The sequence below is a fragment of the Dendropsophus ebraccatus genome, chromosome 6, assembly GCF_027789765.1.
Source record: "Dendropsophus ebraccatus isolate aDenEbr1 chromosome 6, aDenEbr1.pat, whole genome shotgun sequence".
Lineage (NCBI taxonomy): Eukaryota > Metazoa > Chordata > Amphibia > Anura > Hylidae > Dendropsophus > Dendropsophus ebraccatus.
In genome coordinates this window covers 142,578,874-142,603,457 of record NC_091459.1, presented here as the reverse complement: position 1 = coordinate 142,603,457, position 24,584 = coordinate 142,578,874, and the positions used below count along the sequence as shown (strand labels likewise).

At 42.4% G+C, this 24,584-nt stretch overlaps 1 long non-coding RNA gene across 3 annotated transcripts; it reads left to right on the top strand.

Annotated features, from left to right (window-relative positions):
* Positions 1-1,306: 1,306 nt before the first annotated feature.
* Positions 1,307-22,883, top strand: LOC138795135 (uncharacterized). Of its 3 annotated transcripts, none has more exons than XR_011363583.1 (4): positions 1,307-1,400; positions 11,372-11,460; positions 12,445-12,620; positions 22,749-22,883. It is a non-coding gene; the product is annotated as an uncharacterized lncRNA (long non-coding RNA). The 3 variants fall into 3 exon arrangements; XR_011363582.1 differs by lacking the exon at positions 22,749-22,883 and adding an exon at positions 12,853-13,098; XR_011363581.1 differs by lacking the exon at positions 22,749-22,883 and adding an exon at positions 12,853-13,098 and having other exon boundaries at positions 12,445-12,624.
* The last annotated feature ends 1,701 nt before the right edge of the window (positions 22,884-24,584 follow it).

Below are 24,584 nucleotides of genomic sequence, written 5' to 3'. Positions count from 1 at the left end.
TGACAATGGTGCCTCCACCCCATGACAATGGTGCCTCCACCCCATGACAATGCAGTTATCAGGGTAGTGGAGTCTAAGGGCTTATTCCCACATCTCGAATTTGGACGAGGAAGCCCTGTAATAGAATGCTGTATCAATATGATGCCGGGAGCGGGAAACTGTTTGAATTTCCTTGGCACTGTGGTGACTTATCATGCCGGGTGGAGAAACATTCCATTACAGGGCTTCTGTATAGCCCAAAAAATATGGGACATGGGGAAATTTCCACCAGTAACAAAAGGAACCAACTCAACTAAGGTGGACCTCAGAGGCATAGTGATGGGTTCATGGCATCAGTGCAGAAGTTTGGCTTGGGCCCCTCTTCTTCTCTCTGTCTCTCTTAGTGAATCCAGCGGGACCTGCTATTGGTCCAGGAATTGCACAAAAATTTACACCTGCTCCGGACCAGGTGTAAATTTTTGCCTGATTTACGTCTCTAGATGTAAAACCATGCCTTGTCTCTGCCTTGTCGCTCTTCCCCTTCCCGCTCATCTGACAAGCAGGGGTTAGGGTAGGCGTACACCACAGTGGCCACGATCTGTGCATTCTCCATGGCATACGCCAGCGGCACACCTTTAGTAACTGTGCCCTCCAGTTCTTCTGCTCCCGTCAGTGCAGCCTCTTATTTGATGACCTCTAACTTGAGTGACACTCCTGCTCCTGTCAGTGCTGCTGCACATACCTCTATATCCCACTGAGCACTGGAGCTGTATTTAGGAGGTCAGGTATAAGTAGACAACCTTAACATGATGAGGGGGGTTCTGGGCCCCTGGTTTATGGGCCCGATCACAGCTTCTGCCACTGGTGGGCCTCCTCTCTTCACGGACGCTGCCGCAGTTCTTGTCATCTTCATGATGTCTATGCCCTTGGATGGCTATAGGATATACCAGGCTCGGACTGGGCCACCGGGGAGCCGGGGGATTCCCCGGTGGGCCCCGCCTCCTCCCCCCTCCTTTCTCCTTGCTGGGCCCTGTCCCTGAGCCAGAGAGGGGCCTACCATTTGATAGGGAGCGCAAGGGGGCCCCTGCTTGTTCCCACACTGCTGAAAAGAACAGGCGGCATCAGGGCCCGTTCTTAATGTAAACTAATCATGGGCCCTCCCTCCCCCTGCACTCAGTGTGTCCCCGCTCCCAGCCTCAGCCCTGCTCTCTTCCTACCTGTCATGAGGAAGATGCGAGAGCAGCAGCAGCAGCAGCAGGGCCCTCCATCCCCCCTCCCCTCTGCAGTCATGTGACTCTCCTGTTGCTATGTGTGCAGTCGGTGCACAGGAGAAAGGGGAGAGGCTGCGGGCTGCCGGGCCTGGCTGGGAGAAGAGGAGGGAAAGATGGAGACTCCATGGAGCTTCCTGCCCTGCTGAACATGTGAGTTTGTTAACTGTATATTTGTCTGTCTTTGTAATCTGTGTGTGTTTGTACATCTGTGTCATGTGTTTATGCATGCGTGTGCGTGTGTGTGTGTGCGTGTGTGTGTGTGTGTGTGCATGTGTGTGTGTGTGTGTGTGTGCATCTATCATGTATATAGTGTATATTATGTAATGTAGTACTATAGATATTTTACTGTATATATATAATCTGCATGCTTTTGTATCTGTGTATATATGTTTGTGTGTCTGTCGTGTCTGTGTGTGTGTGTTAGTATGCTTAGATGTAGGTATATATGTAAGGTGTTGTGCATATTTGTGTATGTCTGCAAAATGTCATTTTGTGTGTATATATTTGTATGTGATGATAAAAAGTTTGCACCCTGGGGGTCCAGTTGTGCAGGAGATCCCTGAGGCTTAGGGGCTGATCGGCTGATTCAGTATTATAGGAGTGATGGTAGGATGATAGGAGTAGTAGTAGACATAACAGTAAGACTTTCATCAATGGATGAGGCGTTTTGAGGGGAACCCTCTTTGTCAGATCTATTGAGGGTTTTCTACAAAAAATGTCATCCATTGATTAAAGTCTTACTGTTACTTCTACTACAACTCCTATCATCTTTGATGTGAGAATCCTGAATCAGCTGATCAGCGCCTAAGCCTCACGGATCTCCTGCACAACTGGGACCTCCAGAGTGCAAACTTCTTCTCAATTATTGCACCAACTCAAAAAATAAAGATATAAGCAGCAGCATCAGACACGGGTAGTATAATGCCCCCTCATCTGACTGCACCCCCTCCAGACACAGGTAGTATAATGCCCCCTCATCTGACTGCACCCCTCCAGACACAGGTAGTATAATGCCCCCTCATCTGACTGCACCCCCTCCAGACACAGGTAGTATAATGCCCCCTCATCTGACTGCACCCCTCCAGACACAGGTAGTATAATGCCCCCTCATCTGACTGCACCCCCTCCAGACACAGGTAGTATAATGCCCCCTCATCTGACTGCACCCCCTCCAGACACAGTTAGTATAATGCCCCCCTCATCTGACTGCACCCCCTCCAGACACAGGTAGTATAATGCCCCCCTCATCTCACTGCACCCCCTACAGACACAGGTAGTATAATGCCCCCTCATCTGACTGCACCCCCTCCAGACACAGGTAGTATAATGCCCCCCTCATCTGACTGCACCCCCTCCAGACACAGGTAGTATAATGCCCCCCCTCATCTGACTGCACCCCCTCCAGACACAGGTAGTATAATGCCCCCCTCATCTGACTGCCCCCCCTCCAGACACAGGTAGTATAATGCCCCCTCATCTGACTGCACCCCCTCCAGACACAGGTAGTATAATGCCCCCTCATCTGACTGCACCCCCTCCAGACACAGGTAGTATAATGCCCCCCTCATCTGACTGCACCCCCTCCAGACACAGGTAGTATAATGCCCCCCTCATCTGACTGCCCCCCCTCCAGACACAGGTAGTATAATGCCCCCTTATCTGACTGCACCCCCTCCAGACACAGGTAGTATAATGCCCCCCTCATCTGACTGCACCCCCTCCAGACACAGGTAGTATAATGCCCCCTCATCTGACTGCACCCCCTCCAGACACAGGTAGTATAATGCCCCCCTTAATCTGACTGCACCCCCTCCAGACACAGGTAGTATAATGCCCCCTCATCTGACTGCCCCCCCTCCAGACACAGGTAGTATAATGCCCCCTCATCTGACTGCCCCCCCTCCAGACACGGGTAGTATAATGCCCCCTCATCTGACTGCACCCCTCCAGACACAGGTAGTATAATGCCCCCTCATCTGACTGCACCCCCTCCAGACACAGGTAGTATAATGCCCCCTCATCTGACTGCACCCCTCCAGACACAGGTAGTATAATGCCCCCTCATCTGACTGCACCCCCTCCAGACACAGGTAGTATAATGCCCCCCCTCATAATATAATGCTCCGGCTGCACGCTCCATTGTGTGCATCTGGGAATTCAGATGCGGGTGCACACGGGTGTGCCTGAATCACAATTCAACAGAGATGAAGACCATCCGGCTGGGATATTCTGGTAAAAGAGGTATTCTGGTGAAAACATTTTTTTCAAATTAACTGGTGTGAGGAAGTTATAGGAATTTGTAAATTACTTCTAATTAAAAATCTCCAGTCTTCCAATACTTATCAGCTGCTGTATGTCTTGCAGGAAGTGGTGTATTCTCTCCAGTCTGACACAGTGCTCTCTGCTGCCACCTCTGTCCATGTCAGGAACTGCCCAGAGCAGGAGAGGTGTTCTATGGGGATTTGCTGCTGCTCTGGACAGTTCCTGACATGGACAGAGGTGGCAGCAGAGAGCACTGTGTCAGACTGGAGAGAATACACCATTTCCTGCAGGACATACAGCAGCTGATAAGTACTGGAAGACAAAGTAATTTACTGATCTGTAACTTCTGACAGATTTGAAAAAAATGTTTTATTTACCTGAGTACCCCTTTAACGCTTTAATGACCACTGATATGCCTTTCATGAAGGTCCTTAAAAGTCTTATTCTAGCCCAACACCTTGTGGTGAGGCTAGAATAAACCATTATTGGTCTCCTCTGCTGGAGATTGTAATATAAGAATAGACTAGATGGACATTTTCTCCTTCATCGTTTATGTTTCTAAGTCTGTGTTCACACATGACATTTTTCATGTGTTTTTGCAGCAATATTAAAGAGAACCTGTCACCTCCCGTGCCGGGTCAGAGCCCGGCCGACCCCCGCTAGAGCCCCTTAAAGTCACCTCAATCCCAAAGTCCCGCTTCTTCAGCCGGTGCGGGGACGGAGATATCACCGTGGGAAGCCCGGAGTGCGAGCTGCTGAGATGAGAATGACTGCTCCATTCATTCTTTATGAGCGTCGGACTCATCTCAGCCGCGCTCACCAGGCTTCCCACGGTGATATCTCCGTCCCCGCACCGGCTGAAGAAGCGGGACTTTGGGATTGAGGTGACTTTAAGGGGCTCTAGCGGGGTCGGCCGGGCTCTGACCCGGCACGGGAGGTGACAGGTTCTCTTTAAGTTTCTACCTAAATGGTGCAGTTTTACCACAACTGCATAAATCAGTAACAACTGTATAAGTGACTGGCAGTGCACTAGTATTGCTGCTCACATACACAGCTCTATGCAAAATCGCTGTACTAACGTGAAAGGTTTGGTGCTGATTATGTCTTTATATGTTGGGTGGGCCCCAAGAATCAATTTCCCTGGTGGGCCAAGGTACCCCAGTCCGACACTGGGATATACTACTGTAAATATCCATCATTCAGATGGGACTTTTTTTTTTAACAAATATAATAGTGCATTTGGATGAGTTCACAAACTCTTTAGGTCTTTGATCATCTGTATACAGGATTCTAGACTCTGTACAGAATGTTCCGGTGCCGTGACTCCTTTACAGTACATCACATACTGTTTGCTAATGTAATTACTGCTTCTCACTATATCTGGCCTTGCTAAAACAATTGCTTGTGTAAGCAGTTTAATAATAGTTCCACCTTAAGCAGCATTCGGATCTCCAGTAGAATGTATGTGTTGTGTTTGCTTTGTGTTATTAGCGGCCGGCTCAGCTGCCGTCAAATATTTACTGGCAAATAGCATTTTGCATACAATAAAGCCAACGTTTGAGGTTAGGGAACGGTGCAATGGTAATCAATAGGCATTTTACTTGGACGATGCAAATATTTAACAGACTTTATGGTTACTGACACATTTATTGTGTTCATACCACCCTGGCACAAGGGGGGGACACCCATACTACTCTAGGGTTGTTATTAACAATATTCTATAGTATGTCTAGTGGTTCATGCTGGGGGGGGGTTGATACACTAAAAATGTGTGACTTTTGGTATACCATGTGTAAATAGTGTGAACCATCCCAAGTGGAAATAGATCCAATGGAATAAATTGAAAATGGTTTGATGATGAGAATTGAATGGGTTAACCCAATGAAAATTTGTCCACCAAGAATCCAACCAGTTAAGAGAACAGAGGTCCCTGTGAATGCAATGGCAGTGTCCATTAGCTGTTCCAATCTCCATCTGTACCATAGTAGTAAAAAGAGCAGCAGTCCTGCAAATGCTTGAATATAAATAAATACAAAATTTCTACAGAAAAATAAATATTTTGTTTTATTTTTTTAAAAGGATGAAAATGTAAAACAATGTCAGGACAGGATCAATGACTCCTGCTCAGTTTTTAACAAAGGACACAACCAGACTAACCTGTGATTAAAGAGAAATAGGACTGACCAGTGACCATGACTTTCCTCAGCCTATGAAAGCATCAAACTGAACTGTGTCAAGCTGGAACACAACCTCACTCCCCCTTCCATCCCTATGACTGTTTGCTTGACAGTTGGCTGGAAGCAGGAATAGGAAATGGGGGGAGGGTGAAGGTGGTGTTATGGCACTTAGCAGCTCATGAGCATGGGAACACCTCTTTTGGCTTGTTGCACTGGAGAAAAGATGAATGTTTAGACATTCTGGAAGCACAGACAGATATATGAAAGGTCCCATGTGTCTCCTTGACCTAAATGCTATCTAACAGTGTCTACAGTTTGGAACCTGAACTGCAGCTGAACTGTAACCTAAGGGAGTGGATACTGCTCCAAACTCTGCTAATGGCTCAGATGTATCACGCCCCAGATTCTCCCAGCAGTAGATCAGTCACTGTAAGGGTGGGTTCACACTACGGAATTCTCGCGGATAAACTCAGCGGAATTCCGCAGTATGTCAGCGCACACAGGCCGCGGGCCTTTCCGCCGGCTCCATAGACACCATTCTATGGGCTGGCGTATTCTGCTATCCGCCGAAAGAAGTGACATGGTGTCTATGAAGCCGGCAGAAAGGCGCGCGGACAGCCGACGGAATTCTGCGGAGTTTATCCGCGAGAATTCCGTAGTGTGAACTCTCCCTAAGACTGTGTTCACATATAATAGTTTAGTCAGAATTCGCTGCTCATGTTGGTCACTCTCTTTAGTTACAACCTATAATGGAACCAACACGAAGAAAAATGATTTGCACATTTTTCTTTGTTTCAGATTGGATAAAAATGGTGGAATAAGATCTATACTTGGGTGTCCACATCTAGTGCTCTTGTTCAATAACACAAAGGGTCGTGATACAGAATTAAAAGAATATATTACAAAGCTTTGTGATTTTTTTTTTTATTTATACTGAAACTTTTTTTTTTTTTTACTTTAAACCAGAATATCTCTTTATGATCTAAGCCGCAGGGTCAGACAGGTCCATAGGCAACTGTAGGCAATATGGTTTAGTTTTTTTCATAGTTACCCAAAGGTCAGAATAGACCATACATCTATCTCACTTAGGTGACAAGTGTCACTGCATATAAACCTGTCATGGCGCTAGCATCCATCTATCTTCTTGTCATACAAGTCCGAGGGCAGCAGCCTTCATTTCAGCTCGGTTCTCCTTGGAAAGTCAAGTGAACAGTGTGCAGATCCAATGAATTGAGGAGAACCAAGCAGGAATGAAGGAGCATAGCGCTCAGCCAATCCCTGTTGCTTTAGCATTCAGTGGGGGTCTCAGCAATCGGGTCCCCACCAATCAAAATCTCTGACATACAGTAGGATCCTATTACACAGAGCGGTAATTGGCCAAGTTCCCCCAATATCTTACCATGTAATAAAGACATTGATCAGTCAAAGAGCTGATCATCATCTGATCCATGTCTTTTGACAAGTCTCAAAATCATCAGCTGCCGACTGTTCATCACTCCATGTAACAGGTAGCACAACTGACGACTAACGATTGTGTGTATAAAATAATAAAGCTATTACTGAACAGTCCCTGCCTGGCTGTATCTGCAACTTTGTAGCTCTTTTGTAATGCTGGGAGGATTATTCTGAGGACAAGTTGCTGATGGACTCTCTGTGATTAATCCTCACAGTATTACAAAGAAGCTACAATGGTGCAGATAAAGCCTGCCAGAGAATCAATTACATCAGCCATCTCAGAAGGGAGGGGGAGGAGGGGGAGATGAAGAGAAAAGCTCACACAGATTTGTGTTTGTGTTTTCAGCAGAAAGCAGCAGCTGAGAACTGGGGGAAGGAGACTCAATAAATAGTAACAAGTATGGAAGGAATTGTTAGTCTCATCATAGGCAGCAACATATCAAAAGTTATGTTTGAGTGGAATTTTCGGTTAATTTCAATCTCTCCACGTCTTTATTCATGGTACATAAATCTCCCTCCCTCTCGTCCTTAAAGTTCTCATATGAACTCAATAAGTTTTGTTAAATTGTTAGAGTTTTATGATCTGCGCTGACCTGCCGGCTGAGTAATATCTCCATATCACAATGTGTTCCCATGTTGTTGCCACTTCATGCAGACGATGCCAAGCCTACATGTGGTGGCCAATGGGCTAATGATTTTGCCACTAAAACTGTGGCATTACTGGCAAAACTGTGCAGCCATTGGTTACAACTAGTGATGAGCGAACTTGCTGGTTGTTCAGGGTCAGCCGAACCCGAACGCTCGGCATTTGACTCCTGGTGGCTGAAGAACTTTCCTGCCTCCAACTTTTCCTGCCCCCGGGAGTCAAACGTGCAGTGTTGGGGTTTGGCCAAACCCAAACGTTCTGAAAGTTCGCTCATCACTAGCCACAACATGTAATGCCAGATTTTATTTGCAGGAGGCAGAGTCACTCTAAAGGTTAGTTGGTTAAAGGAGAAGTCCGGCAAAATTTTTTATTAAAGTATTGTATTGCCCCCCAAAAGTTATAAAAATCCCCAATATACACTTATTATGGGAAATGCTTATAAAGGGCTTTTTCCCCTGCACTTACTATTGCATCAAGGCTTCACTTCCTGGATAACATGGTGATGTCACTTCCTGGATAACATGGTGATGTCACTTCCTGGCTGGGGACACTGAGGGACACAGGGCACTGGAGGGACACTAAGCATCCCTCTGCCATCATCCTTTCCAGCAGCCACAGCCCACACAGCTTTGGGAGTCAGGTTGTAACATCACCATTTTATCCAGGAAGTGACATCACCATTTTATCCAGGAAGTGACATCACCATTTTATCCAGGAAGTGACATCACAATTTAATCCAGGAAGTGACATCACCATATTATCCAGGAAGTGACATCACCATGTTATCCAGAAAGTGGCATTGCCATGTTGTGCAGGAAGTGACATCACCATGTTATCCAGGAAGTGACATCACCATGTTATCAAGAAAGTGACATCACCATGTTATCCAGGAAGTGACATCACCATGTTATCCAGGAAGTGACATCACCATGTTATCAAGAAAGTGACATCACCATGTTATCCAGGAAGTGACATCACCATGTTATCCAGGAAGTGACATCACCATGTTATCCAGGAAATGAAGCCTTGATGCAGTAGTAAATGCAGGGAAAAAGCACTTTATGTGCATTTCCTGTAATAAGTGTATATTGGTGATTTGTATAACTTTTGGGGGACAATACAATACTTTAATTAAAAATTTCGCCAAACTTCTCCTTTAAACTCTGTAGATCTGAGAATAGAAGTCAAGATCTTACATAGGGAAGGAAAGGGCAATACAAGGGCAATAGTCTTCTTTCTCTGTACTCATTTTAGCTGTTGTTTGCTTCTGAATTTATCCCCCATTCATGCCGTCTAATAATTCTGTCCACATCGGTCTCACCCTCTTCCTTGTCTATTTATGGCTCACATGAACTATTCACTTCCCCGAATCACCTTCAACAATCTGATTCCGCTGCGCAATACAAAAGTCATCCTCATAAATCTTCGAACCATCTGTTGTCCCGCTATCTGCTGCTATGAGCTGCAGGGTACGTCTCACCCAAGCCTTAGTCAGCATATGGAAGAACACACATGGGAATATCAGATCACTGTTCTGTGACTTTGGCAGAAGAAACCTGGTGGGCGATGGAGGGAGATGCCGATACGGTCCTCTACTATCTACAATAGAAGATCTGCTTGAGGAAGAAGACGCTCCAGTATTAGATATCCAAAGTAGGTCTAAAATGAAAAACAATTTATTGAAGACTGTTAGAAACAAATGGTAAGCATATCCATTATGAGAAATTCGACGTGTTTAAACATACTTATTGGCTCTAACTCATGACAATGTAATGCTGGAGCCTCTTCTTCCCCGAGTGGATCTTCTATTTACATCTCACATGACTTGGGTCCATCTTCTCCTACCCGTAAGAAATGACGGTCAGCTATCTGTGTCTGAACCGAATGGGAACATCAGTTGGTTTGGTGCTGACACCAAAGTCATCGTAAAAGGAGTCCGGCCAATTTTAAAATCTGGCAGCAGGCAGGGGGGAGTTTGATTATTATTATTATTATTATTATTATTATTATTATTATTATTATTATTATTATATAGATGATTTTCCTATTTTATTATTATTACTATTATTATTATTATTATTGCTATTACTATATAATCATTTTATTTAAAAAAAATAACATCGGCGTCCATCAACAGAAATGTGACGATCATTCATAGTAGATAATAAAAAAAAATCAGCAATTCCACTTGAACATGAAAGTAATACAAAATCACAGAAAAAAAAAAGTAACAGAAATTAATTAGTTTTGCCTGCACGACCAAGTATGAGAAAAACTGATTAAACTCTGATATGGTGGCTACATACTGTCTTTGATTTAATGGTTTAATGAAAACTTGTACTAGACTATGACCTGTAATTACATGGTAGTCTGAACCTTGGGGAAGTTGTAATGGCTTGCAGCATTACTGATTGGATTTACATTCAGAAAGGTTCTTCATAGTGACAGCCCCCCCCCCCCCAACCTCCACCCGCCAGGACTTTTTTTTCCCCGAGGGTGCTGTTTTAAAAAAAAAAAAGTTTGTTTGTTTTTTAAAAATGGCAAATTTCTGTCGGCCTTCTAAAAAACATAAAAAATGACATTGAAGATATCTGGCCATCATGCCTCATAAAATGGGGAGACATCATGAGAATCATGGCCATGTGACTCCTATAGCTGCCTGCTATTTTCACTATTATATTATTATTATTATTATTATTATTATTATTATTTAATCCCAATTGTTATAGAAAAATAGGAAAGGGCACTCACCATAGGACATGATCTTCTTTATTTCTTTTCATGCATGTTTATAAACATTTGGACATATAGGGCAACAATGGAGATGCCAAGCACCTGAGAAACAAGGTTACAGCTGTTTCGCGTGCATGCGCGCTTCTACTGACAGTAGAAACGCGCATGCGTGCAAAACAGCTGAGGCCTTGTTTCTCAGGTGCTTGGCTTCTCCATTGTTGCCCTCTGCATACTTCCCTTAGTGTGTGGTCTTAGCTAGCCCACGTCTGCTGTCAGTAGTTCTTGCACTGTGCCTGCTGTTCGTGGTTCCAGCCTTGAGTCTTTCTGTGTCCCTGCCTTCTGCCTTCATGTCTCCAGCTGCACCTGGCCCACCTAGGGTAGTGGCCTGGGGGTCTGACCTACCTTGCAGTGGGCTCAGGTGAAGACCAGCTGCTCTCTAGACTCCGCTCCCTGGTGCAGCTGACACCATCACTAGCGGTGGTTCAGCTGATCTACGACTCCAGCCGTTACTCATTGGAAGAAGAAACCACAATTGTTTCCTTCCTTATTCCTAATTTCCTTCTTTATTTTGTTACTAATAAAAATATTTCCAGAATTACACTTTTTTTCTTATAATACTTTTACTGTCAGTTTCCACAGATTGAAACCTTTCATAATGAGTGCGGATTCTCCCGGGAGCAGAACAGATGTAGGGGAGCCGGGCAGTCATGTATATTCCAGGCTATTCTCACACACATCTTAAGACGAGTCTTTAATATATCTGAAAGCCGTCGATACACAGATGGTAGATTGCTGCCGTTCTTTCTACACATTTGAAGCTGGAATCTTCTGCTCCTCTTAATCTTTAGATGCTGCCCCCTGACCTCTGTAAAGCCCGGCTGATGAAAAGGATTTCTGAGAAATATTTGAAATGATTCTGGAAATAATTCCATTCAGTGTGAGTGTGACCTCCTCTCATTCCCTCTGAAGAAGCCCAATTTACAGTCTGTAACTTTTCCTCTAGTTATTTTTTGATGCTAATGTCAATATTGTTTTTCTTGTTTCACTTGCACTGTCTATGCCGAGCAGTAATTTCTTGTGTTTATCAGACTTGAATAAACTGTCCAGGTATAGAGAAGTTGCCGAGCCCCAGTCAGATCAACACTCCAACGCTCAGCATTTGTGTCTCCAAAAGTTGGATGCCACCCTAGGGAATCCTGGAAAACATGGATACAACCTGTGCCTATGGCTGTATCCATGTTTTCCTGGCTGCCCAAGGGTGACATCCAACTTCTTAAGATGTAAATGTTAACTGTCTGGGTTCGGAGAAGTTGCCCAACCTGAACAGTTTACTCAGGTTCGATCAACACTCGAACACTCGGCATTTACATCTGGAGAAGTTGGATGCCCCTTCTTGTGAATCCTGGAAAACATGGACACAACATGTGGCCTATGGCTGTACTCATCTCTTCCTGGCAGCCCTAGGATGGCATCCAACTTCTTCAGATGCCAGGAATCAAATGCAGAGCACTCAGGTTGAAAGAAGTTGTTTGCTCAAGTCAACACTCGAATGCTCTGACTTTGCATCTGGAAAAGTTGATTGCCCCCCTGGGGAGTCTTGGAAAACATGCATACAGCCTATGGCTTATGGCTGTATCTATGTTTTCCTGGCAGCCCTAGGGGGGGGGGGGGGGCAATCAGCTTCTCCAGATGCAAATGCAGAGCATTCAAATGTTGATCGGACTTGAGTAAACCGCCTTGAGTTGCCAAACCAAGACAGTTTATTAATGTCCAATCAACATTCGAACACTTGGCATTTCCATCTGGAGAAGTTGGATCCCCCACTCAAGACCTCCTTGGAAACATGCATGCAGCCTATGGGCTATAGCTGTATCCATGTTTTCCTGGATCCAATCCATGTTTTCCTATCCAATTTCTTCAGATGCCGGCAATCAAATGCAGAGAACTTGGGTGGAAAGAAGTTTCCGAACTCAGGCAGTTTCCTCAAGTCTTCTTAACACTAGTCATTTCCTGCACACCAGCAGAAGTTCTGAAGAAGAGGACAGGAGCAGATATTGGGGCAGTCTGGGAACTGACAGCTGTAGCGGAGCGGGACAGGTAAGTAAGTATGCTTTCTTTTGCATTTTTAATTAACCCTGACTCACTTTAAAAAAAAAATTCAAATATTGGAACACCCCTTTAAATGTTCTGCAATAATGGATGCAACCGATAAAAGTGGCACTAGTCACACATACCCCCTTTGGTTTTTTTGATTTGTTTCTACCGTCATGTGTCACACAAGCCTCTGCCTTATAATGATTAGGGAAGGTGTTTTTGTTTTTTTTTCAAGCCAAACAAGTGGAACATGTCTTACTTGGTGATGCCGATGATAATTCATCCCAGACAACTTGCTGAAATCTATTTGTGTGACTGGATTAAAAGGTGCTGTCAGGAACAGTGTGCTTTTCTCATCACTTTAAACAACTGACTGGAATTTTATCTGTTTGCAGTTTTCAGTTTAAAATATCATCTGTCTTCCCAGATTAAATAAAATGATTCATAAAAAGCGAAGCGCCGAGCTCGTGGAAACGCCACTGCCGCCTAGTTCTCATTGTACCAATGTTGTGTATTTTGGCATAGTAAAAAATAAAAAATGCACCCGATGAAAATTAAATTCCCTGTCTGTCCGTATATATTTTCTGTGCGGAGATCGTAATATCATAGCTTCAAATGGCTAAATAAACGGGACGGGACAACCAGTCGGAGAGCAGATGTCTGTCACTGGTCCTTTGCTCTGGGTCATAGAGGGATGTCCTGGTGATCATGTGATTTCTGAGTGACTTCTGGCGCTCAATTTACAAGGCAGAGAAGAGGAGTCACAGCGCCGGCGCATCCGATTTGAACGCAACCGCGGGACCGTAACGGAGCCGCGCTGCGGCAAAAACGATCAGCTTCCGTGAGTATACTCGCCAGCGGCTACCGGGGGCAAAAAAAATAAAAAATTTAGTGAACTGCTTCTTTAAGAGAAGAACAAAGAAGAGCATAAAATAGCCCAAATGACATAGAATAATTTATAGACAAAATTTTACAATACAACATATCACATTTACAAATAATGTTTCATTGGTTATGAGAAATGTTAAAGGAGAACTCAACAGAATACAAAAAATACAGTGGGGACAGGGGTTTGCGGGAACATATTAAAGAAGGTATACTTACCTGTGAGAATGAGGTGGCGACATGGTGCTGTAGGAGCATGGGGATGGGTAAGTATACATTCTTTATTAAGCAGATAACCCTTATAGGATAAGTTTTGTTAGGGTTACAGGAATTTTTTTTACTTTGTTGTTACAATTAGTAAGAAAACAATATGGATTTTTAGATATTATTGTATTCTGTGTCTGAGAGAAGAGATTATGAGGATCATGTGACCATGGGGTCTTCATCTGACAATCTTATCTATTGTAAGCAGGACCACTCTCCATAAATCCCATCTTTTCCAGCAAACAATTGTGCATTGATCATCAGCAGCTGACGTTCAGCAGAACTCCTTGGGTGATGCCAAGAGCTAGCGGGGGTGTAGAATTACAATCGTATTACCAAATAAAACATTGTAATTGGATTTGTTGACAACCAAACCCAAAATGTACAGAAAAAAGTGGAGTAATGTTGTAGATAGAGTAGATTATTTACCTTGCGATGACTAGGGCTCCATTGCCAATTCTGAAGCTTTCAGAGCTCAACCACCTATTGTTATAGAGCCTGATCAGGAGATGAGCACAGACTTTAAAAATAGGGTAATCGTGTATAAATACGTAAGTGTACATGACTGCAGTCATCTAGTCTGCTGTAACCAGCTATAGAAAGTACAAAGATGCCAGTAACACACGGGCCTTAGTCCATAAGGGGTCCCCCAAGAGGCCATTGACACATGAGAAGACGCTAGTATTAGAAATGACACATGGTAAGTGGCGGATCTGTTATAGGATGTTGCATAAATGCAAGATAAGCAATGTCATCTATTTCAAAATCTATTACAATCTTTTTTAAAGGGAAACTCTCAGCCGGTTAGACAAACCAAACCCCAGTGATAAGTCCCTATTGTGCACAGGGTGCAGAGGAGGAAGGTATGTCTCTTACCTTCATCCTCAGTGTTGTTCCCGTGATGGCTGTTGTGAAATCCTCTGTTCCATAAGCAGTTAGAAGCACTGGGGATGGGGTTACTGACTTTACCCCGAACCTTCTACCCCCAGGCACCAACCCAGCTGGACCCCTCCATTAATAATCATTAGAAAGGGCAGGCCAGCTGAGGACCATAGCCTAGCCCCTGCATGGCACTCCGCCCCCGGCCGGCTTCCCCCCCCCCCCCAATGATTATCAATGGAGGGAACCATCCGTATCGGTGTTGGTATGGCAGTAGCCATGCCCTCTAGTGCTCCTAACTAAATAGGATTGAACATCAAAAAATCGCAGGTTCGATCGAACTCGAACATTCTTGGACCTGGCGCATTTGATTGCTGATGCCTTCCCGGTCCGTAGGGAAGGAGGAGACAGCCCAGGGACTGCATGGAATTCCGGAATTCAGTCTATTACCTAGGCTGTATCCCGGAATTCCAAGCGCTACTCAGACTGTCTCCTCTTTCCGCACGGACCGGGAAGGCATCAGCAATCAAATGCGGCAGGTTCGAGAATGTTCGAGTTCAATCGAACCAACGATTTTCCGATGTTCGATCATCCCTACTCCTAATGTTTTACTGGGCAGAGGATTCCACAACAGCCATCACATGAACGAGTAAGCTTAGATCGGAGTTCTCTCCTGAATACCGGGTGTAGGAGTCCATTAGGTCTTGGGTACACTCACCCTAGTAATCCCTAACAAGTTTGTGCAGACCACTACCCCTACTCGCACAGGGTATATCGGGGCACTCACCCTAAAAAGGTCAACCCTTGCCCCGCTCTACCCCTTTGGAAACCAATACCCTGGTATACCCTACCAAAGTATCCACTATACTACTTATGTGATTGTTTAATGGAACAGAGGTGCTCTGGTAGTGCTACTTGGGCTGATGCGTAGCTTTGTTAATATTACAGATATTGGAAGTAGACCACGGCTGTGGTGTTTGTGCAGTGTTGGTTGTGGGTTTTTTTAGATTTTAATTGACCTTGTAAAAGTTATACTTTAATTGGCGTTTCCCTATTTCTTAAAGTTGGTGAACAACTCCCTTAAAGGAATAACCCCAAAGTCTCCTTCATCCCTGACATATTTATTGACATGTACGGTGGTAGTCATTAATGTGAGTGTTTTTCTTCACTCCTTCAATCTAGTTAGATGTCGACTTTGCACACAGTTTATCTTTGGGATTCCGCATGAATCCATTTGGCGGTTCTGCGGCTCTCATACACAGCTACACTTTTTAAGCTCTAAACAGAGTTGATAATTACCCATTATATTACACCTATTATTCCTCATTCTCATTAAGCTCTTTATTTGATAGACCATGTATGTTAATGTTTTATCCCAACTTAAAAGCTTTCTCCATAATTAAAATTCACGTCTTATAAAAGCGCACTGAGCCCAATGTAATGGGGTTCTCCACGCTATTAAAGATCGTAATGTAAAATCATAACAAGGAGATTTCTCAACCATAAATAGACAAATAATGAAGCATTTATGATGCTTGGAAGCGATGATGTCAACAGATAAAACGAGCGGCCGGGGTTTGGCTAATAGGAAAAAAAATTTAATGCGGGGATGGGTCTGAGTGATGACTGTAAAAATATATCATTATATCGTATCTGTCGGGATATAGTCATAATGCAAAGGAAAAAAACTGTCCTCTCACTAAGAGCAGAAGCCCGGCTACTTTGAAAATACGGCATCCGGCAGGGGAAAATTGATCACAAGTTCTAACTTACCTTTCTCTGTGCCTGTGGTGAGCGGCAAGACTGGCCTCAGGGGAAAATGCCTGATGGACTAGCCACGCAGCCAATCAGTGACTGGAGGGGCGTCCCGCCCCCTGACTGGCTGAGCAGCCAGTCCATTAGCCGGCATGGGATGTTGGCAACAGATGAGATCCTGGAGCTCGGCAGAGGTCCCAAGGCCGGTCCTGCCACTGCCAGCTGCCAGGTTTTTTAAATGGCCACACTTCCCCTTTCACCAACATATATATAGGAATGACTTATGTTTTTAAAGGGCTTCTCTTGGAGGGACCACCACTAGGACCATTGTCGATTAAAAGGCAGTAAATCCATACTTTTTATGAAAAGAACACCCATTGTTTTCAATTTTCCCCAACGGCAGTTCTTTTCACAATGCAATGATTTGCATTGAAGTCAATGCAAACAACAGCCATTGTTCCAGACAGTGTATTGAACAACGGCCATTGAATGGCTATGTTTTCAATACTTTTTTCCTCTCCTTTTTTGAAAAGAAAAAATGACATCCATCATTTCGCTGTTTGGCCACTTGTCAGTGCAATGATGGCTGTTGGTACATTATTCTAGTAAAGATGGTAAAAGGACGGAGAACAAAGAAAAACTGTGTATGATCAAATAAAAAATAATACCTACAGTATCATCACACTGGCTTTACAGCAACTTTACACACTATGATATCAATGGGTTAACTTCACCCAAGCACCCAAAGCCTGGATTCAATGGACACTGACCACTTCTCCCACTCTCTGGGATAACTTGACCCACAGCACCCACAGACTTTCATCAGTGATGAGACTCCTTTCCTTCAATCTGCAAAACCAGAGGCATTATGGGGAAAGTTGGCAGCATTAGAAAATCACTTCAGTAAGTAACTACGAATCAAGGCGGCTAAAAACCTACAACTGCCATATTAGCTAAAATAAGTGGGCGAACATGAACCTCTACATTATTCTCTTATAATAGTTTATGCTGCACTAGGAGCAAACTAAAATTCCAGAGTGATTCCTCAATAGTCTTTTAAAGGGGTTATCCAGCGCTACAAAAACATGGCCACTTTTACCTCTCTCTTGTCTCCAGATTGGGTGGGGTTTCAAACTCAGTTCCATTGAAGTAAATGGAGCTTAGTTGCAAACTACACCCGAACTGGAGACAAGACAGGGGGAAAAGTGGCCATGTTCTTGTAGCGCTGGATAACCACTTTAAAAATGGCCATCACCTGCACAGACAGTGCCATACATTGTACAAAGCTTACCATTCCATTATATAATACCATGAAAAGAAGAAACTGTGGGGGTCAGTTACAGTACATGACTCCCCATTCATGTAGATAGGCCCACAGAAAACAGTTGCTGGATTCTTCATATGTCCCTTTATGTCCATCAATCTCTGGTCACACACTCCCTATTACACGGGGAGACGTGTGCCTCATAAACAAAGATTTTGTTTAACTTGCCAAAACAATAGGGGGGAAGATTTATGAAGACTTTATTTAGTACTCATGCAACGGTCTTAAAGAGGTACTCCGTAGAAAAAAAAAAATCTATTTCAAATCAACTGGTTTTTAGAAAGTTATATAGATTTGTAATTTACTTCTATTTAAAAAATCTCCAGTCTTCCAGTACTTATCAGCTGCTGTATGTCCTGCAGGAAGTGGTGTATTCTCTCCAGTCTGACACAGTGCTCTTTGCTGCCACCTCTGTCCATGTCAGGAACTGTCCAGAGCAGTAGTAGTCGCTTTACATGGCCATAGACAGTGAATATTTGGAGATATCATGATATGTTATTCACACTACCATTTTTATAATTGAAGTTACGATAAAGTCTCTTCCAGTAGCTTCTATTAGTGCTTCACAATCCTCCATTACTCATGGTCTTTGTATCCTGCGTCTTCACTTCTAATGAAACGCCTAGGGCTGTTTGCCAAACCTTGCCGTCAGCTACATTCTAATATATTCCTCCCGCCTTGTTGTATACTGTTTACCTTCTGTACAGCCCTTTATGTCAAATACAGACAGGATCTCATGGGTATGACCGACGGGTTCAGAGAAGACTGCAGCCTTGAGAAACTTCACAAAAACAGCTTGATATGTTAACACTAAGATATTCTCTAAAACTTGGCCCCATTGAGACCTACATATACAATCACAGATCTTCCAGTGTTTATGTTATGTACATTATCCCCCACATCTATATGTGATCTATAAGGGCTGTCAGATGTTTTTTTAACTATTTTTTTTTCCTTTCAAATGAACTGGTGCCAGAAATTTGTAATTTACTTCTATAAAAAAATCTCAAGTCTTCCAGTACTTATCAGCTGCTGTATGTCCTGCAGGAAGTGGTTTATTCTTTCCAGTCTGGAGAGCAGGAGAGGTTTTCTATGGGGATTTGCTGCTGCTCTGGACAGTTCTTGACATGGACAGAGGTGGCACTGTGTCAGACTGGAAAGAACACACCACTTCCTGCAAGACATACAGCAGCTGGTAAGTATTGAGAGGTTTGACATTTTTTAATCGAAGTAAATTACAAATCTCTGGCACCAGTTGATTTGAAAGAAAAAAAAATAAATAAATAAATTAACATTAAAGTTATTTTCCTACTTTTCTGTTATGCTTTTCTTCTGCTTTTAAGACCAACGGTCTGTTGTGTTGTCACCTTACATCTTAGTCCAAAAAAAGTTGTTGACGTCCTTTTATAACCACTTTTTATTCACTTCGGGTTAAAATATCCATACAGATGAAAAAAAAATGTGACGCGCTTCGACGTATACACGTCTTAATTACTGCATAAAACTGCATAAAACATAAAACTTAGTGTGCACATAACATATAAAAAGTGTTACAAACATTCACTAACAAGTACTGGACACTCACCTGCTCCTCCGTTCAAATTGCACCATAGAGTATCTCCTGCAATGATTGAGAGTCTAAACATACCAACAGGGAATTCAGAACAAATAGTGGTTAGCACCCTCTGCTGGTAAGGAGGAGAAACTACATAACATTTCAATAGATATACATCAGGTCTGTTTTATAGTTTAGACCACCTGGGAAATGGGAGCATAAATTTAGAATCCAAAATGCCTCTCTATTTGATCAATTCTTGCCATTCCCTACCTATTCCTGCTATACACTCTAACTAGGAAATCAGCCAACTCTACCCATCTTCTACCCATTCATTTTTCTTGACTACAACTTGGCAGATATAGTTTGCTGAATTCCTAGCTAGAGTGTGTACAGGAACAGGAAGTCGTTTGCTTGATGTACACCAGACAGGCAAGAAGGATAACAGAGCAAACAGTTTTCATCAGAAGCAGAAGGAAAACAGGAAAAAAATAGTAGTAAAATATCTTTATCAATAGATAATTGAATTTTTTTTATTTAATTTTTTTTAAAAACCCTCATAAGCTTGTTCACTTCAAAGCTGTCTCTGTCGACCCTCCCACCTCATTTATATACTTGGTCAAGCATACATGTGTTCTGAACAGAGAGGGCTGAGAAGGCTCTGACGTGTCATAGAGGTGTGGCCAGAACACTCAAGTGCACTGGCCACACCTCTATGACACTTCAAAGCAGCAATTTATGTTTTTTAATTCAGAAGATCGCAACCTTGGACAGTTTCCACAAATGGATTACATACTGACGAAACCAAGTAGGCCGTGCGGGATGAGTTTTCTATCTGACGGTTTCACTTTAAAGGGGTTATTCAGCATTTAAAATTCTTTAATATATTTCTGCCCTGTTGGTAAACATAAACATGTTATGCTTACCTCTCTGTGCTCCTCCAGTGTCCCTGTGCAGTGTTGCTGGTATTGCTGTGTTGCTGCAACTCCGCTACATCTGAGACTAACTTGTATAAGGAATGACAGCCCACTCAGCCAATCACTGGCTTAGCTGGGACAGCACCACAGCCAGTGATTGGCTGTCACTGATGGGACAAGATAGTCCCGGAAGTAGCATAGCAGGGGATACTGGTGACACCTCATCAGGACAGCAGAGGAGCGCAGAGAGGTAAGTATAACATGTTAATTATGTTTACCAACTGGGCACCAATATATATATATAAAAAAAATTAAATGCTGGAAAACCCTTTTAAGGGTCCCAGGTCTTCCCATAGATGCATATTGAAAGTGAGGCACAACATTGCCATTGTAATTTTACATATATGCAGAAAAAAAGGGACCTTGGCCATCAATATGCGCCAGACAATTACTTCTCAATGAGGGGAATAAATTAATCAGCCCTATTGTTTGTTTTTTTACATAAATGTATTTGTCAAAAGAAAACGATAGCGATAATTTGTGGAATAAACCATTAGCAACAATTGGATATTATAAAAACACGGCCATGTAGAAATATAGGTCAGCCTAATGTTCTATGAGTCTATATGATCAATATGATCTGTAAGCGGCGTTCAGACTAAAGCCTTTTAATTTCCGTTCCAATCCTATATTTCAAGTGGTCGGCAAAATGTTAGATATTTGCTGGTTACGTTGTATCAATTTGCTTTCCTATTATCATTCATTATGGGAAGAACTGTTGGAGTCTTGAGGAGGTATAAACAGATAAAACACATCTAATTGATGCTTCTGGCAACAAAAAGTCATTTCTTCATCTCTAATTATTTCTCTTACAAAGGCTCCGATATTCAAAGCGTCGGACATCAGAGCACCTATTGGTAATGATACCATTAAGCCCAAGATTATGATTAAAATTTCCTGTAATGATATTTAATGATGTGAATAATGATGTCTCTCGGAGAAATTGCTCTATTTTACAAGTGTAAAAGGGAAGAAAATTGCCTTTTTTCCATTTTTTTTTTTTTTTTAATGTTCCCCGTAAGAAAAAATAACAGTGACTTTTACAAAGAACAAATATCTCCGAGACGCGAAGAAGAGTTTGTTTTAAAGTTGAATCTTGACCTTTTGAATTTCATGTTATCATTTTTGTTTTTTTGTTTTTTTAATAAAGCTAGCGCTGTTTAGAAAAAATAATTCTATTTAAAAATGGAAATGGAATAAAGAATTTAACAATCCATTTATTTACTTGGCTCATTTCTTCATATGCTGGCAGAAGCTTAGTTATAATAAGAAAAGATACAGAATAAGGCTATGTTCACACAACGTATGTTTTTGTAAAAGTACGGCCGTTGTTGCAATAGGCAACAATGGCCGTACTTTGTATGAAACCATACGTTGCCTTGCCTTCTATGGGATCCCGGCCGGAGTGTATACACATGGTATACACTCCGGCTGGGATCCCTCGCGGCGCCACAAAGAACTGACATGACAGTTTTCTGCGGTCGCTATTCAGGAAGCTTTATAGTGTGCTGTGAAGAGTTTTGATGCGGGCGCGCACAGGTACGCCCGCATCAGAACCCTGCGGCCAAAAAGATCATCCGGCCAGGATGATCTTTTCAGAGACCAGCCGCTCCGTGACCCGACCGGGTCACAGAGCGGCCGGTCTCTTGCGCCATGTGAACATGGCCTAAGACTAAGTTCACACTATGTAAAAACAACAGCCGTATATCATACCAATGGCCATTGTTGAGCCAACAACAGCTGTTTTTTTAAACATTAGCCATTGTTTGCTCAACAACAGCAGTTGTTATGAAATACGGCCGTTGTTTTTACAAAGTGTAAAACTATGTTACCACATCAGGAAAATGACGGCAGTCTTTCTGGACAGCCGTCGTTTTAGTGCCAAAAGACGGCCATCTATGGGCAATGGCGGCCACAAATAATGATCATGAACATTGAGAGTTGTCCAGAAAGACTGCAAACATTTTGCGGTCTCGTGAACATTGCCTAGAACTGGGAATGGAATGGACGTTCTCCAAACCAGGTAACTTGTTGGGTTGAGCACAAATACAAATTACACATACTACCCCTGGCAAAATTATAGAACCCCCAAATTTAGAGAACAGTCACCAAACTTAAAAAAAAAAAAAAAAAAAAAAAAATTTTAAAGCAAATTAATAAATCCCTGATAGGATACAAGATTATGTTTAATAGTTGGACTTTCTGAAACACATGAAAGGCAATTATTTTTATTATTTTTTTATCCAGATCAAGAACAGATTTTTTTTATTTTTTTTTTTACTAACGCTCAACACCTAAGAAAACAGTTATGAAATGAACACAAAAAAAATCAAGTTAGTACTTTACCTGAAGCTTTTGTGAATTTTTCAAGGAATAAACTGTGATTGATTGAGCATTCGGTGAGCAACATTAAAGAACTTGGCTTCTGGTGGTTTTCATGAAAAAATACAAAAAACAATTAACAGGCTTTTTTTCTTTTTTTTTTACTATAGTTTATAATCTTTAATGCCCGACACGAGAGTAACCTTGGCCGCCTTTATGAACCACTGACAAAAGATGATGGTCCCAGCTTCCCTCCTCCTCTCAGCGGTGACCCTGCTCGTGTCACAAGTCAGGGCCGCAGCATAAAAGTCAGATTCAGATTAAAAAATAAAAAAAAATAAAAAATGAGAAAAAAAAAAAAAAAAATTCAGTGTTTGGTTTATTTTTATAAAAAATAACATAAAAGAAACATTTTCTTTACCTAGTTAACTGCACGTATTGCTGTACTTGTTATTACAGTATAATTTTATAATTAAAAAAAACGTATTCAAAGGTGATTTTAGCCCTTATAGTCCATACACCTCAGACTCTGTTCACACACAGTAAAAATAAGGCAAAATACGACTGTAAAATAGCTACAAAATGGTACTTTGAAAAAAAAAAAAAAAAATCGAATCATATGCTCTATAAAAGTCTATAAAAATATATATTTATATTTTATACTGTTTAAATTTTTTTTATTAACTGCAATATGTAAAAAGACGTCCGTTTTGCCGCAATTTGATTGACTTCCATGCAATGCATAGAAGTCAACGGATTGATGGATGTCCAGTGCTTACAATATATAAAATAACGGACGTCAAAACAATTATTTTCAGATGTCTTTTTTAAACACCGGACATTATTTTTTGTTGTTCACACACAACTTTTTTTTATTCACCATCCGTTCGCCATTTTTACTATTCAACTTTTCACTTAAAGACAAAGGGCGATCGGTCCACCTGACCTAGAATAACGCACCGACAGCCGTCACTGCACTGACGGGTGGCCAAACAGCGAAGTGACAAATATAATTTTTTCTTTTCAAAAACAGAGAGCAAAAACCATTGTGGGAACATAGCCTTTGAGTGTTCAGACCACGACCGATCAGTAGGTTGACCGCAATCCTCTACACACTTAAGAGGCCGTTCTTTTCATAGTGCATTAATTTGCACTGAAGTCAATAAAAACAACGGCCGTTCTTTCACACAATGTATTGAACAACAGCCGTCGTTTACCATGGCCGTAAAAAAAACTATTGTCAATTATTTTTGATCTGAAAACAGTGGCCTTTGTTTTGAGTGCCAAGTAATGGCCGTTGTTTATACATTGTGTGAACATAGACTAAATAGACCTGCCCCATAGCACTATGCAGCTGGCTCATCGTATGACACAGACCCAGAAGAGGACTTCTCCCCACTCATTGTCCCGATCAGTATCGGTCTGATCACTCAGACTCCGACCAATCATGACTTTTGACACGTCACAAGTTGTTGTTTTTTTGTGAAGTTTTTTAGTATCACATTTTTTTAACCCATTGTTGTGGGTCTAGAAAGCCCCTTTAAGACAGGATAGGCTGTAAGAGATGCTTTTTCAACTAAGTTGTAACACAGAAGCCAACTTCAATATTACAGGCTTAAAGGATAAAAAAGAAAGCCCCATTTTGTGTGGATACCATTGTTGTCAGCCATAAAAGTAGCCGGGGGACGTCAAGGTCAGGTCTGCTGCGCGTCTATTGTTAATAATTCAGGGAGAGATGCATTAAGAATATACAAGAGCTTTTTATATAATGCTAAGAAGGAAAGAAGATTTCAATTGTACTCTGGTAAAAGGCAGCTGACAAATGGCCCAATATCCTCTCGATTGGAGACTTTCAGAGAAGTTAAGCGAGCGCGGTAGTGAGGCTGGTTACTAGTTCGCTTTCTTTCACTTTCAGGGCTTTATGCTGTAGGTCAGCTGTATAACGCAGCTTTTAGAGCACAGCGTGTACAAGAGGAGTGCGACCAGAACACCTACTCATAGACATC